This window comes from Loxodonta africana, chromosome 26 (assembly GCF_030014295.1).
Source record: "Loxodonta africana isolate mLoxAfr1 chromosome 26, mLoxAfr1.hap2, whole genome shotgun sequence".
In the NCBI taxonomy this organism is placed as follows: domain Eukaryota; kingdom Metazoa; phylum Chordata; class Mammalia; order Proboscidea; family Elephantidae; genus Loxodonta; species Loxodonta africana.
In genome coordinates, this window is record NC_087367.1 from 41,351,981 (window position 1) to 41,365,416 (window position 13,436).

At 40.7% G+C, this 13,436-nt stretch overlaps 1 protein-coding gene across 2 annotated transcripts in view; it reads right to left on the reverse strand.

The window, feature by feature from the left end:
* The window catches only part of NCK1 (NCK adaptor protein 1), a 138,576-nt gene extending 126,290 nt beyond the window's left edge, over positions 1–12,286 (reverse strand). The window contains exon 1 of one of the 2 annotated variants that reach the window (XM_010599494.3): positions 12,186–12,286. The gene's annotated coding sequence lies outside the window, so the exon portion shown is untranslated. Of the gene's footprint in view, positions 1–12,151 lie in introns of both variants that reach the window. The other variant, XM_003419978.4, reaches the window with a different exon arrangement.
* Between the last annotated feature and the right edge of the window lie 1,150 nt (positions 12,287–13,436).

A 13,436-nucleotide genomic window follows, 5' to 3' on the forward strand; every position in this document is an offset into this window, starting at 1 on the left:
GGTTTTCTGAAAATAACTCTTGGAATTTGCCAGCAATCAAGGCGCCTTTATGTGCAAAAGTAGTAGGAGCACCAAAGACCACACCTAGGATTAACTTCAGGAAGGCAGGCAGGCATGACTGCAATCAATCATGCATATTCATTGCTCCATTGATCATAATAAGGTAAGCAAGGCCCTGATAAAGGACCGTGCACAGGTCAGTAAAGGCTGGGACTGGGAAATTCCTCGGAGCTTCCAGATTGAGGATGCACGCAAGAGGACAACGAGCCTCTGAGGAAAGGAAGCTCCACAAGGAGATTCCCTCTTGACCTCACCTGTGCATCTTTTCCTGTATATCCTTTTTGTTTTCATATCCTTTCTCTGTTGAATTTAAGAAAGGCCTTCCCCAGGAGCTGGTGAGTCCCTGCAATAAACTACTGAACCTGAGTAGTGGGGCCAGCAGGTCTGGAGTACATGTAAACTCTCTAACTTGCAACTGGTCTGAGGTGGGGGTCATATGAACTCCCTAATTTGAGAATGACCCCCAAGGTCCTACCCCCTAGAGTAATGGAAAGGGCTGTATGGAGTAGAGGATCTGGACTAACCAGGGAAGGGAAACTAAGATTTCCCCAGACTGAGTAATCCGACTCATACACACACACCAGACTGAGACTGAGTAAAAAAAAAAATTGGTGTCAAAAGAAGTGGGATCCAATGCAATGACTTCCAACTCAGGGAAGCACGGTGTTTTGGAGGAGAAAAAGATAAGCAGATGAGAGATTATGGATGGTTACTTCGGTCAATGTTACTCATAAATAAAAGTAAGCTGCTTTCTGTAAATAAACAGCTTTCATTTGCCAATCAGACTAGATGGACGTAACATACACGAAGTGGTTGATGCCACTGGCTAAAATCCTCATCCTAGGAGTCACAGCTGCTTAGAATTTGAGACAACATGTGCATTCAACACACAAGAACATATAGTACCTGGAAGTGATCAAGCATTCCCAAGGGAAATCTTCCAATGCCTTCTTAAATTAATAAAATGTAATATAGCTACAATACTTTAAAATTTAAAGTCCTATTAAATTCTGTGCTATATCCACTAATTTAGTTGATCTACACAGCAACGTGATTTGGAAATAAATGCTGAAAATTTAGGATGGCTGAGTCTTGAAAAATAATAAAACTTTTTCGATGCATCCATTCTTGGAAATTACATCTTTAAAAGAAACATATTCTCACTGCTTGCTTTACTCAATCTGTTCGAACAAAAACAGCAATAATTCATACCATACTTACATTCAATCCAGCAAACCTTAAGTACAGTTTCAGGAATAAGGAACAAAAGAATCAATGTTTCACAGTGTATTTTAGCTGATAATTTAACTAAATAAAAACAGGCCATTATAAACCATCCAGAATTTTCAAAAATTAAATGAAAAAGTTTCTAACCCGGTTCAGACCAAAAGAACAAGCATTTCCTCCAGGGTTATTTCACCTGGTATGCTACCTGTCTTCCACCATTCAACTCTTGCTGCATACATGTAAGAAAAATGCCAAGGAACCCCTATTCTACTTCTACTAGCAGAAGATTTAGAGCTAAGAGAAAAAATATGAGGAATAAATTACATAAAAGCTCTACAATTCCCCAAAATGGTACAGATGATTTTCAGAATGTTTTGCTCAATAATCACATGTACTGCTGGTTCCTCAAGATGAAAAAGATGCCAAAAGTAGTCAAATGCATATTGTGTTACTATATTAAAACACACAAAAAAAGAACATTTAGCTAAGACTGTTACATAATAAGCCCTTGAGTTTCCTTCATTACATTCTTCACACCTATTTTCAAGGCCTCCAAAGAATCATTCTTTATCAAAAGCATCAAACTGAATGCCAGCAGCAAAACACGTAAGGGATTCACTTCACAATGGGTTCAAAGGACTCAGTTGTCGAGATGACAGTATTATTTTCACTGATACTGTTAATATGTCCAACAAGCATAGAAAAAGACTATGAAGACTTTTTAGTTAACTGTTTAAATGACTTGAACAATTCAAGTCATGAAGGCGCCCCTAAGCTGGAGAAGTTTTGAATCTATAAGGCATAAACACACAAAATGTGAAGTAAATGTGAGGCAAATAACACAAAATGACGTAAGAGATGAGAGGTAGTATGATTTCACAAAGAGTGCACACAATTTAAGATACCAAGGTTTGTGTCTCACCTTGGCCATCATCCGAGCTGTGTGAATTTAAGTTATTGTGTATGGACTTCAGTTTCCTTGTCTCTAAAACAGAAGGTTGGATTCCAACATCCTCTACATTCCTTCCAGCAATAATGTTCTATGGTAACATGATAAAGTCCAAAAATCAAGAGAATAATAAAATAGAGGTTGTGGGTTGAAGAAAAGCATCAACACAGGGATAGAAAGGTCTAGAAGGCTGTACTGCAAGACCAAAGACAGAACTGAAATTTTTTCTTCATTTGTTACTTGAATAATTTAGAGGAAAAAAAATTTTTAAAGAATACACAGGATATGTATAGACATTTAGTCTCAACAGATACGATATGAAGGTAGAGAAGTACAAAGTCAGAAAGAGAGACTGGTTTAGTTAGGGTGGACAGTTCCCATAAAGTGCTGTCACTAAAAAAAATAGGTTTTGACCAAATTCACAGGGTTAAGAAATCTGCACTATGTAGATAACAGGGAGCTTTTGCTGGTTTCTGAGTAGTGAGGGATGTGATTAAAGCATTTTTTTTTTTTTTTAAGATTAAGGCAGCAGGCCAGACAAACTGAGTAGAGAGAAAAAGTGTATCAACTAAGTTAAAAGCTAGTGAGTAAGCCAGAGATAAAAATTAAAATAGGGTAGGAATGGAAAGGGATATCTGAATTAAAAAAAAAAAAAAAAAAAAGACCAACAAAAATCGGCCAGTATTAAGGCAAGGTCATGGAAACTCTATGGACACATACAAACTCCCTGAGGGACCAAACTGCTGGGCTGAGGGCTGTGGGGACCATGGTCTCAGGGAATATCTAGCTCAATTGGCATAACATAGTTTATAAAGAAAATGTTCTATATTCTACCGTGGTGAATAGCATCTGGGGTCTTAAAAGCCTGTGAATGGCCATCTAGGATACTCCACTGGTCTCATCCCTTCAGAAGCAAGGAATAATGAAGAGAACTAAAGATACAAGGGAAAGGTTAGTCCAAAGGACTAATGGACCACATCTACCACAGCCTCCACCAGACTGAGTCCAGTACAACTAGATGGTACCTGGCTACCACCAATGACTGCTCTGAAGGGTATCACAATAGAGAGTCCCATACAGAGCTAGAGAAAAATGTAGAACAAAATTCTAAACCAAAAAGAAAGAGCAGACTTGCTGGCCTGACAGAGACTGGAGAAACCCTGAAGAGTATGGCCCCTGGACACCCTATCAGCTCAGTAACGAAGTCACTCCTGAGGTTTACCCTTCAGCCAAAGATTGGACTCGTAAAAAACCTGTTGCCATCAAGTCGATTCCAACTCATAGTGACCCTATAGGACAGAGTAGAGCTGCCCCATAGAGTTTCCAAGGAGCGCCAGACAGATGTGAACTGCTGACATTTAGGTTAGCAGCCATAGAATACTTAACCACTATGCCACCAGGGTTTCCAATAACGATTGGACAGGCCCATAAAACAAAAAAAGACAAAAGGGACACACCAGCCCTAGGGCAAGGACTAGAAGGCAGGAGGGGACAAGAAAGCTGGTAATAGGGAACCTAAGGTTGAGAATGGAGAGTGTTAACATGTTGCAGGGTGGTTAACCAATGTAATAAAATAATATGTGTACTGTTTAACAAGAAACTAGTTTGTTCTGCAAAACCTACATCTAAAGTACAATAAAAAGAGAAAAGAAATGGCCAATATTAAATTGTGTGGATAGAGGAAATCAAAGATGAAACCAAGGTTTGTACCTGGGTAACTGAAAGCATGGCAATGTCACCAAAAGAAAATATACAGATAAGGAATTAGTTTTGAAAGGAAGACTGTATTCTATCTTTGACAGTTAATTTGAAGTGAGGAACATCCAGACAGAATTGTTGCTTTAAACAATCTTTAAATACTGGTTTTGGCTCTTTATCAGTTGTCCTCCTAAAATAGCACAGCAAAGAATTTATGATGAATTTGTTAAATGGTTAGTGATTTCAAGAGTTTCCTTCTGTGCTACAGAATGGATGGAGCTTGAAGACATTATGCTGAGCAAAATAAGCCAATCACAAAAGGGCAAATATTGCATGAACTCCCATAAAAAATGAGAAAAGGAAAATGTATAGAGAATAAAGTTTATTAGTGCTTACCAGAGGTGGGAGGGAGGGGAGAAAGGTGGGGTTAACCGTGATGTAAAAATCACATTAACTAAGGGTAGGGTTGCATAGCTGATTATTGTAATTGCTGTCAATAAGGTATACACCTAAAAAAGTTGAATTGGCAAATGTGTGATATATTTACAATGACAAAGAAAAAAAAAAAACAGTAGCTGCTGAGGTCACTTACATACAACCAAACACCTCGTGGGATTAAGTTCCTTGGTTTGGAGGTTTAGGGTCATGGTTTCATGGGACATCCCAGTTAGTTGGCCTAATAACATATTTAGTGCTTCTGTTCTACCTCCTAGTTCTTTCTGTAGTGCCTGGGGTCTTAAAAGCTTGCAAGCAGCCATCTGAGGCATAACAAGTGGTCTCTGTTCACCTGGAGCAACAGAGGAAGCAGATTCAGGAAGAGGAGGAGAATATGGAATTTGTGGCTAACGTCTCCTTTACCATGAGGCCAGAAGAACTGGATGGTGCCTGGCTACCATTATTGACCATTTCGATTACAGAGTCCATAGAAGAACCCTGATTAAAAGGGAGAAATGCAGAACAGAATTTCAAGTTCTCATGGACTCTAGACTTTCTGGGCCCATGGATGGTGGATGAGCTCCTGTAACTAATGACCTGAGATAACCTCTAAACCTTAAATCAAAAATATTCCCTGAAGTCATCTTAAAACCAAACAATAGCTTAACTAGTAAAAAAAAAAAAAGTCTGCCTTGAACATTATGCTCTTTTAAGAACTATCTATATATGGGATCAAACTGGAAAGATTAGATAGGAACCTTAGGGGGCAGTGAGTTTATGTTAACAAAGTAACAACTCAGAAAAGGTGGGTGAGAATGGCTAAAGAATGTAATCAATGCAACTAAATTGTATATGTAGAAACAGCTGAATTGGTGTGTGTTTTGCTGTGTCCGTATATTCTCAAAAACAACAAAATAAAATTTAGAAGAAAAAAGTTTCCTTCTACTAAATAGCATTTAGTTTTCTGTTGTAGGCAGAAGAGAACTTTTGGCATTTTTCCATATTATAAAGGTAAGTTGTAAAAACTATGACTTATTAAACTATGATACAAAAAATTGAATTGCATCTGTATTTACAAAATCAAGTATTTCTGAAAAGCGATTTATAACAATAATCACATCAAATCTACCTTGAGCTTTAGAAGAAAAGTTCTCAAAAGTTCAAAGTAAAAATAAGAAACCCAGAGTCATAACCTAGAGGCATTCAATGTCTAACAATACATTCCATGTATGCTACAGGTTTTGCATGGACCTCAAAGCATTGAGAAGATCTGGACTAAAAGGTAATGCACAAAGGAATAAAGGAAATAATTAAAAACTATAAAAAAGGAAATAATCAAGATCAGAGCAAAAATAAATGAAAATAGAAAAACAATAGAATCAAGACCAGAAGTTCATTCTTTGAGAGGATCAATAAAACTGACAAACCACTGGCCAAACTGACAAAGGAAAAAAATGAGAAGATGCAGATAAAAAAAAATAAGAAATGAAATGGGTGACATTACAACAGAACCAACAGAGATAAAAAAGGATAACAGATTATTATGAAAAATTGTATTCCATCAAATTTGAAAACCTAGAGGAAATGGACAAATTTCTAGAAACACACTCCCCACCTAAACTAACATAAATTTAGAAAAAAAAAAAAACCAAACCCGTTGCCGTTGAGTCAATTCCAACTCATAGCGACCCAGTAGGACAAAAGAGAACTGCCCCACAGTTTCCAAGGAGCGCCTGGTGGATTTGACTACCGACCTTTTGGTTAGTAGCTGTAGGACTTAACCACTACGCCACATACTACACACAAATAGAGATAGAAATTTTGAACCGACTCACAATAAAAGAAGAAATTGAAGATGTCATTAAAAAAAAAAAAAAGAAAAAACTCTGAAAAAAGAAAAAAAAAGCCCCAGGCCAGACAGCTTCCCTGGAGAATTCTACCAAACATTCAAAGAAGAGTTGAAACCAATTCTACTCATATTATTCCAGAACACAGAAAAGGAAGGAATACTTCCTAACTAATTCTATGAAGCCAGCATAACCTTGATACCAAAGCCAGGCAAACCTACCACTAAAAAAGAAAATTACAGCATTCTCTTTGATCATAATGCCATAAAAGTAGAAATCAATAACAGGAAGAGCAAGGACAAAAAATCAAATACATGGAAACTCATGACACCTTGCTTAAAAATAACTGGGTAGAAGAAGAAATCAAAGAGGGAATAAAAAATTCCCAGAATCAAATGAGAATGAAAACACATCATACCAAAACCTCTTGGACACAGCCAAGGCAGTGCTCAGAGGTCAATTTATAGCAATAAACACACACACACACACACACACACACACACACACACACACACACACACAAATTAGACCAATATCCCTCATGAATACAGACACAAAAATTCTCTGCAAAATTCTATCAAACAGAACTCAAAAGCCTATCAAAAACACCATACATCATGATCGAGTGGGATTCATACCATGAATGCAGGGAAGGTTCAACATTCGAAAATCAATCAACATTATTCATCACATAAATGAAACAAAAAGAATCACATCATCATCTCAATCAACGCAGAAGAGTCATTTGATAAAACCCAGCACACTTTCCCAATAAAAACTCTCAGCAAAATAGGAATGTTAAGGAAAGAAAATTCCTTAACATTTTTAAGGGCATACATGCAAAAATAAGAGCCAGCATTATTCCCAATGAAGAAAGACTGAGAGCATTCCCTTGAGAATGGAAATGAGCTAAGGATGCCCTTTATCATCACTCTTACTCATTATTGTACTGGAAGTTCTAGCTAGGGCAATAAAGCAAGAAAGGGAAATAAAGAGTATCCAAATTGGAAAGGAAGAAGTACACTATCCCTATTCAAAGATGACATGATCCTATACATAGAAAATCCCAGAGACTCAGTAAGAAAGTTACTGTACCTAATATAAGGATTTAGCAAAGTGGCAAGGTACAAGATCAACACACAAAAATGAGTTGGGTTCCTCTACACCAACAAGGAGGACTCCTAAAAGGAAATCAAGAAAACAATACCATTTATAATAGCCCTTAAAAGGATAAAATACCTAGGAAGAAGCCTAACTAAGGACGTAACAGACTTATACAAGGAAAACTATCAAACACTACGGCAAGAAACTAAAAGAAACCTACATAAACGGAAAAACATTCAATGTTCATGGAATGGAAGACTTAACATTGTGAAAGTGTCAATACTACCCAAAGCAATCTACAGCTATAACGCAATCCCAACCCAAATCCCAACAACATTCTCAAATGAAATGGAAAAACTAATCTCCAACTTTATATGGAAAGGAAAAACCCAAATCAAACCCTCTGCCATCGAGTCAATGCCTACTCACATATCTATAGATGGCTTTTGACAGTACTCACATTTTTACAATGTTACATCTTCCAATCTATGAGCATGGTATTTCATATCAAAAGAAAAGAGGCCCCAAATAGCTAAAGCAATATTGAAGAAGAACAAGGTAGGAGGACTCACACCTCCTGATCTCAAAACTTACTGTACAGCCACAGCCATGAAAACAACCTGGTACTGGTTCAATGACAGGCACATACACCAATGGAACAGAATTGAGAAGTAAATCCATCCATCCATGGGCAGCTGATCTTTGACAAAGGTTCAAAGTCCATCCAACAGGGAAGACACTGTCTCTTTAACCAGGGATGGATTATCTAATAAGCAAGGTACGCATGGGTTTACTTGTGCTTACTTGCTAATCTGTAATGCACAATTTCACCTATTTTTCACCACATCATGTGGCGAAACCCATGTGAAATTGTGCATTGCAGATTAGTATGTAAACACAATTAAGCCCCTGCATACCCTCTTTACTGGTTAATCCACCCTGCCTTTAAAAAATGGTGCTAACAAAATTGGATCTCCATAAGCAGAAAAATCAATCAGGATCCATACCTCACACCAGTCACAAAAGCTAACTCAAAATGGATCAAAGACCTAAATGTTAAAGCTAAAACTATGAAGTTCCTGGAAGATAACATAGGGTCAAAAAAAACCAGGGGACCTAATTTTCAGCATAAATAGCCCATCAAACAAAACTAAAAATGCACAACTGGGACCTACTAAAAACTAAATACATATGCTCAACAAAAGACTTTACCAAGAGAGAAAAAAGAGAACCTGCAGACTAAGAAAAAATCTTTGGCAATGACATATCTGATAAGGGTCTCATCTCTAAAATACACAGAAAACTTCAACAACAAAAAGACAATCCAATCAAAAAATGAGCAAAGGACATGAACAGACACTTTACCAAAGAGGACATTCAGGCAGCCAACAAATATATGAAAAGATGTTCATGATCGTTAGCCATTAAAACCAAAAAAAAAAAAAAAAAAAACCCCATTGCTGTCGAGTTGATTCTGACTCACAGCAACCCCACAGGACAGAGCAGAACTTCCCCCACAGGGTTTCCAAGGAGCGGCTGGTGGATTCAAACTGCTGACCTTTTTGTTAGCAACCAAGCTCTTAACCTGCACCACCAGGGCTCCACTAGAGAGACGCAAATCAAAATCACAATGAGATACCATCTCATCCCTGCAAAAATGGCAATGATCAAAAAAAAGAGAACAAATGCTGGTGAGATTGTGGCGGGACTGGTGCTCTCATACATTGCTGGTGGGACTGTAAAATGGTACAACCTCTATAGAAAAAAGTACGGCATTTCCTCAGAAAGTAGAAAAAGAAATACCTTATGATCCAGCAATCCCACTCCTAGGTAAAGATCCTAGAGATATAAGAGCAATGATACAAATAGACATATGCACACCTACGTTCACTGCAGCATTATTCACGATAGCAAAAAGATTGAAACAACCTAAGTGTCCATCAACAGATGAATGGATAAACAAATTGCACTACATACATACAATGGAATACTATGCAACCATAAAGAATAATGAGTCCGTGAAACACAATGTGGATGCATCTGGAGGACATTATGCTAAATGAAATAAGACAGTCACAAAAAAAGACAAATATTATATGGTCTCGCTATTATAAAAAGTCAAGAACAGATAAACACACAAAAAGCAAAGCTCTTTAATGGTTAACAGGGATGGGAGGGAGAGGGAAAGGGAATCACTTTCTAGACAATAGACACTTGCTACTTTTGGTGAGAGGAAAGACAATCCCAAACATGGGTGAAGTCTACCCAACTTGACCAAGGTAAATAAATAAGAAGTACATGAGCAAAAGGGACAATTTTAGTAAATGTTATATACAATTTTGCAACAACAGTGAACAAAGCAAAAAAATACACGTGTGGTTACGTAGGTAGCTGTTTTAGTCATCTAGTGTGTTGTAACAGAAATAACACAAGTGGATGGCTTTAACAAAGAGTTTATTTTCTCACTGTAAAGTAGGCTAAAAGTCCAAATTCAGAGTGTCAGCTCCAGGACATTTTCTCTCTCTGTCGGCCTTCTCATCAATCTTCCCCTGAGAAGGAGCTTCTCAGCGCAGGGACCCCAGGTCTAAAAGATGTGCTCTTCTCCCGGCACTGCTTTCTTGGTGGTATAAGGTCCCCCTGTCTCTGCTCCCTTCTTTCTTTTATATCTCAAGAGATTGCCTCAAGATACAATCCAATCTTCAGATTGAGTCCTGCCTCACTAACACAACTGCTGCCCATCCTTCCTCATTAACATCACAGAGGCAGGATTTACATCATACAGGAAAATCACACAACACCAGGAATCAAGGCCTAGCCAAACTGATACACACATTTTTGGGGGGACATAATTCAATCCATGACAGCAGCTATAGATGCATTATGTGTTTAGGAAAGCATACTCAAGTAAATGTACGTGCAGGTACAGGTGTATCTGTAGGCATAGGTATATACACGTTTGTGTGTGCTGCATATATAAAAAATATATAGCCACATATATATCCACATATGAAACAAACCAGGAGCCCTGGTGGCACAGTGGTTAAGAGCTCAGGCTGCTAACCAAAAGGATGACAGTTCAAATCTATCAGCCACTCCTTGGAAACCCTATTGGGCAGTTCTACTCTGTCCTATAGGGTCACTTTGAGTCGGCATCAACTGATGGCAATGGAGTTCTTTTGGTTTTTCTAAAAACAAACCACATGGGGGCACGGTTACAAAGGCGTCAAAGGGCTTAGGGCCATACTCTTGGGGGACAATTTAGTCAACTGGCATAACATAGTTCACAGAGATGACGTTAGTATCTGGGATCTTAAAAGCTTTTTAGTAGCCATCGAAGACACAACTATGGGTCTCTAAAACCCTTTGAACTTGGAACTGAAGCTTTTTCTGCAGGTCACCTTTCAGCCAAATAACAGGTTGGCTTATAAAATAAACAGTATGACACATGAGTAATGTGCTCCCTTAAACAATTAACTATATGAGACCAAACGGTCAACTTTTAACCAAAAGCAAAGATGAGTAGGCAAGTAGAGGAAGGGAAGCTAGATCAAAGGAAACAGAACAAACAATGGAATACTTAGGATGCTGACACATTGTAAAAACTGTAACCAATGGCAGGGAACAATTTGTATGAAAATTGTTAAAGGGGAACCTAATTTGTTCCGCAAAATTTCACCTAAAACACAGTATTTAAAAAAAAAGAAGGAATTGAACTATTTATTGCGCTACTATCAATTTGTGAAACACTCCTAGTTTAAAACTTCATACTATTTACAATTACAAGACGGAAAAAAAATTCTTCTTGGATTATTTCCCCATTTATTTCACCTCACTGAAGGTTGTGATTTTAAGCACAGTGCTTTTCAGATGTCTGATAAATCGTTAACGATGGGTTTTTCATAATTTATCAACATAAGGTTTAAAAGAGAGTATCTCTCGCAACACGCGTTTAGACCAGACAGTAAGCGTCTTTTGTGCCCCACCCCCAACCTCCGCAATCATGGGGTTAGAAAATTCTCAAGCTCAATTATTTCTTTCCTAACTCCTATGGCTTCTCACCTAAAATAACGGGTAGAATGAATTAAGGTGACTTCAGTACGTCAGCTCGACTTTGGGCGCCTATGTTATGGTTCTCAGCTCCCAAACAAAACCCCGCTTCCAGAGCTTCTAACGCCGAATTCAACTTTTATGGAAACAAATAAAAGGCTACACAACCAAGCTATCAAGATAATTTTTTTAGCGGATATATTACAACTGAAGTCAAAGGCTTAAAGCCCAAGCAATCGCATACGAAACCTAAAACAGGTTCATGCGATTTTTTTTTTAATCCACGTTTCCCGAGAAAGACGACGACCGGGGGGGGGTGGGGGAGGGGGTTGCAGAGGGCGCGTCCAGAAGATGTCCACCCTCGGCCCTGGGCACGGCTCCCTGTCCTTCCCTTCTCCGCCGTGTCCCTGTCTTCCCCGCGTCGGTTACGCACACAACGGGCAACAAGATTTTTTCAGAAGAAAAATAAGACACGGAAGGGAGCGCGCCGCACACCGACCTCAAAGCCTCGCAGGCGCTCACCCCGGCGCGACGCCCCGGAGGCGGGCAGCGAGGCCGCGGGGCCGCGGGGCCCGACGGTGGCGCGGAGTCGGGTGCAAACGCCCGGGCCGGGCCTAGCTGCCTCCCCGCCCCCTCCGGCTCTGCCCGCTCCGGGCCGGCAGACGGCGCCCCCGGAGGTAACTTCACTGGGGAAGAGGAAGCGACGCAGTGAGTAACCAGCTACGTGGACCGACAGGGGAAATGAAACTGTGTACGTGTCCACCTGCCGGCAAGGCCGCCTCACCTTTCCTCTGCCGGCCCGGGCGGCTCCGGCTCACCTGACGATCGCAGCTGGACGACACGGCGGCCGCCGCGATGGCCGTTACGGCACGAGGCCTGCGCTCCTCCGCGGGTCGGTCTCGGAGAGGGGCGGGGCGGGGCGCGCGGCCGGCGGGCGGGCGGCCGGCGGGCGGGCGAGGCGGGGCGCTGACTGGCCCCGAGGCGATGGGCGTTGTGCGCGGGCGAAAGAAGGCCCTCTCGGCCCAATCTGATAGGCTCAGTCCCCTTCCCTCCCTCCCCTGCCTCGGTAGCAATCGGTGCGGCGCTGGGATTGGGCAGACTCCCCTATCAATCAGGCGCTGTGCCGGCAGCGGAGTGAGCTGAGGCTGAGAGGCGGGGAAGAGCAGACGTTACGAATCCTATTTTCAAACTCTTTTTCTGCACTCCGAACTTCTCGAATGACGACTTTAAGTCTCCCTCCTCAGCGCCGCAGGTACGACCCCACAGCGAATATGACGGCTTCCCGAGTTTAGACCAAAGCGACAAAAAAACAAAAAGGCCAGGAAACGAGGACCTGGGAGAAAAATGTAAGCCACATGCTTACGTTTGAGCCATAGACCGGGTCTTGGGGCCTTCCAAGTGCCCTGGTGCGCAGGCTGCTTCCAGTCTCGGCTGCAGTAGCCGTGCTATGAAGGCAGTGACCTGAGCGAGCTGCCATTCTTAGCGGCCCTGCCCCAGCCATCTGCTGGGTGGTTAATAAATTAGCTCTTCCCCACGCCGGCACTGCAAAACTCCATAGCCTGCCTTCCCTTCCTAACTGTCTATGTGGCTTAGTTTACTTTCCCTCCTTGGGGAAACCTGCAGGGCTAGGTACCTTTCTCCGAACACAGGTACTTTCCCCATCAGAACTGTTGAAATAGTTTGCCCGTATCCTTACCTAAGCTGTAAGCTCCATTAGGTCAGGAACCATGTCAGTGTTTGTTCCGATTTCACCCAGTGCCTAGCATGTGATAGATGGGCAATACATAATTAAAGCATTAATACATCTTCTCCCTCCTCCTTTAATCCTGGCCTTGACTATAAATCCTGAGTCCACAGTAATTATCAGTATTTAACCGTTCAACTTCAAAATGATTCCTGTGAGCGCTGATGGATGCATGTGGTTTGCCTGCCATATGTAGGATCACAGGGTCAAGCACAAATCACCTATGACCCCTTCCTGGCTTCAAGCTGGCTGAGGCAAGAAGACCATGTAACTCAGCAACAGCTACACTATGTCTACATCCCATTATTAGCATCCAAAATGAAGA